We start from the raw sequence: 3,962 nt of genomic DNA on the forward strand, positions 1-3,962 counted from the left end.
TGAAGAGGATTGTCATAGTATTCCTATCCAAATGGTAACCATTGTGCAACTTGACGATTAACAATTTTTCTTTAACCACTATTATGATGCTATGGATGAGCTAGAAGAGGAAACTCTTACAACAGAGGAGTCTTGTTTCAAGAAAGAGCACATAAAAGAAAAGTTGCTACTATGTGAAGAAAAGGGAAAATACTTTGATTTTTTAAATGAACGACATAGAAGTCAAGATACACATTGGAAGAAAAAGAGAAGTCAAATTTTGAAGAACCAAGCATATGCCAAAGATCAAAGGAACAACACAATTGTTGATAATGGTAAATGCTAATGATTGTATTAAGGAGAAGATGACAAGCAGAAAGCCAAAGAAAAACTTGAGCTAATGGCCTAAGACAAAACAAAAAGCACAAAAGACAAACAAACCAGCAGAAAAAGAACCTACCATGACAAGAACAACAAAGCTATGAGTGTTCCATCTCATTATAATAAATATACTCTACAGGACCAAAGGATCATAGTGGAGCAACCCACTAGACATCCTAAGGAACTAGAAAAATCTTATGAAGAATCAAAGAACATCAAGAAGATTGACCTAGCAAAACCTGAGAAAGAGCCAAAGCTTGCATATTTTTCTTGCAAATAACTTGTCTCGTGTAGAAGAAAAAAATCTCATCAGAACTCTAAAGGAACATAGGGATGTCTTTGCATGGTCATACAAAGATCCCAAGGGGGTGGATCCTGATAGTTTTTTGCATACAATACCTATGAGAGATGACAAAAAGCCAAGAAGACAAAGACCCTAACTACGAGAGTGAGTCCTTTGAAATGTCATGTGGAAAGACTTATTTAGTCGACCGCATCTTTCTGTACTGAGACCGATGTGATCCATGGATTTTTGGACTTCAATGTCTACACATTGAGGTGGTGATATAACAGACACAATTTTCAGCACGAGGGTGCCAGATATCACAACCAAATGCGGGATGTAAGACCCAAAGGAAGAGCGGTTGACCTTCCAGAGCACCTGTCACAGTGGATACGAGACAAGATATATACTGGTAGGAGAAACTAGAATGATGAGGATGGTAGAAAAAACTTGAAGAATGAAACCTTCTTAAGTGGCTAAGTGCATGCCAAATAACTATAGTAGATCGGGAGATCCATACACTCATGTTTCTATTTTTAAGCAAGTCTTAAGATCAGAACAAGTAGCAGATTTCCACACACAATATGAGGGATTTGATTTGACACTAGAGGGAACGGCGTTGACTTGGTTCCAACCACTAATTAGTAGAGATTTCATGAACATTGATAAACTCTTACGAGAGTTTTCCGAGGAATTCTCTAAGAGGGGAATCAAGCACAACACGGTTTTTCAGATCTATGCTTTTAGACAAAAGGAAAATAAAAAGGTGAAGGAAGCTTCACTTTGTTTCAAGCAATACATTGAAAGATGTCTAGTGAAAGATTTACCATAGGATGATCGCCTATTGGTTCCATAGAGAAAAAATACACGAGCCATGACACTAGTGAGTGCTTCTATAATTGGAACTACGTGAGGGAAAGGCCGCATGGACCATCGATAGTGCAACAATTGCCAAAACCTCCAAGGTACCAGATTGGACCCAATAACAAAATACAAGGAGGGGACAAACCGCAACCAGTATTAGGGCAACAATTGCCTTTACCTCATGATAACCGAGCCATTGTGAGTTATGTGCAGGTGACAAAACCTCTCATAACTCAGCTGATGATACCATCAACTATTTACTATGAGGAACCAGTTGAAAGCCATGTGAGAGAGACGGAGGGTGTAACTTATGCCTTTGAAGAGAGTCCATTTTGGTCTAGTGTTGATGAAACTACTGAACCTTCACATGTGGCTCAATCATCTAGAAACCAGTTCACAATGGATGAAAATATGCTCATGTTCATTGCAAACCAGAACTGCAAGCCTAGGGGTTACTCACCTAGGGCATGCCAGCTAATGAGGCACCACCAAGAGTCCTAACCGAGGGCCTATGTTTGAATGTGGAGGCGACCATTGGGCAAGAGAGTGTCCCCATAAAGGTCAACGGACGAAATTATTTGGATTTTGTGATGGGTGTGGGAGAGACCACTTGATTCAAAACTATATAAAGAACCGTGAAAATATGAGGAAGGCAATTTTCAATGTCATAGGAGTTTTACCATGCACAAGCATCAGATTCTGGGCCAACAGCTACAGTCAAAGTGGTGACTAGAGATCAAGCTCAAGAAGCGACCAAAAACCTGCCTATAGCGAACGATTTGAAACTTTGAACAAACCGAATTTGAAAATGAATCAATCAAAACTCAAAGAAAATCATGGAAAGCCAAACGGGACAAAAAGAAATCAAAGAGGCTGAAGGAAAAAACGGCTTTGGAAACAAAATTGAACAAAATAAAAGAACTGCTTAGACACAAGCATAAGAGCAAGAAAGACACAAAGGATCAGAAGAGTCAAAGACGGACTTAGACGGTTCAATCTTGGTGGAAAAGGTGAATGAGCAATTAGACACTAAGTTGCAAGCCTATGAGGCAAGACTCAATAACAACCAAACATTAGAACAAAGACTACTGATCTATCCGCATCTAGAATACAAAACCAAAAGAATGGAGATGTGCAAAAGACTCATAGAAACTGCTCAAGCCTTGCTACAGCTTGAAGGTCCAAAAACCACTGAGCCTGTAATGCATGAGCTAGGAAAGGAAAACACAGGAACCGGGGAGAAAACCAAGACATGTGAAAAACACAGATTTCAAGGATTTGTGACCGCTGTGGAAGGGATCATTTACTCATAAATTGCACTCAAAATTTGGATAATAAAATCAAATCTGTGGGAACAAATAAGGAGGATCTCTGTACTACTCAGATTGTCACAAACACAATGGATGAGGGCAAATCTTTGGAGATGCAACCAATTCCTGAAGTAGAAGAACCGTGGCCACAATCAATGTGCAAAACGATCAAAAACAGAAAAGAAAAAAGTGCCACTTTGCTATCAGTACCAATCCTTGAAATAAACATGGACCATGAGATCTATTGAGGAGTATTCAATCCTTGTACGAAGATGCGGGAACAGAGGTTTTTGTAGAGAGTAAACAGGCGACACTTTAAGAACTTTACCGTCCTTTGTAGGTGAAAATGAGACAAAATCTGAGATAAACTGGGGCATCACAATGGAATTCTATTCTACAAGTGACAGATACAAAGAGCTTGCATGATTTATTGTCTTCTCCTATAAGGTGCACAATCACTCTCGCAGACCTACTAAAAATCAAACCATATTTATGGGGAAAAATGAGAAAAAATTTGGAAAAGATGGGAGTGAATATCCATCCAAAAGATGACCTTGTGAAGGAATGTAAGAAAGCTAAGTATCTTGAGAAACCAAAAACGAAACATGTCCCTGTGAATAAGGTAGGCGATTATTACGAAGGGGAAGACACCACCTTACCCCTGGAATACAAAGGAATAAAGATGACAACAATAGTTGACAGTGGGGTCAGAATAGCCATTTCTACAAAAGGGATCTGGGAGAAATGGGAAAGGCCAGCTCTCAGGAAAACGTGCATGAAGCTACAATTAGCCGACGCGTATGTGGAAAGACCCATGGGAATTTTGGAACAAGTGATAATATTCTCATGCGAGATAGAATACAAACACACCTTTTCGGTAGTAGATTTTAAAATATACAACAATTTTGAAGTTATTTTGGGGTGACCCTTTATGCGTCAACTCAAGATGGTTCAAGACTGGGGCTATGACCATCTCTAATTATGACACAAGGGAGTCATATAACCAAGGTAAACACCAAGGACCATAATTACAGGAACGTAAATCAAACTCCAATAGAAGACTTTGCTATCACTACGGGCGGCAAAACGCAGCTACCTACTTGGATAGTGAAGGATGCTCACATTTGGATGTGTGGAGCATCGGA

This window comes from Adiantum capillus-veneris, chromosome 9 (assembly GCF_014529385.1).
Source record: "Adiantum capillus-veneris isolate H3 chromosome 9, ASM1452938v2, whole genome shotgun sequence".
In the NCBI taxonomy this organism is placed as follows: Eukaryota; Viridiplantae; Streptophyta; class Polypodiopsida; order Polypodiales; family Pteridaceae; genus Adiantum; species Adiantum capillus-veneris.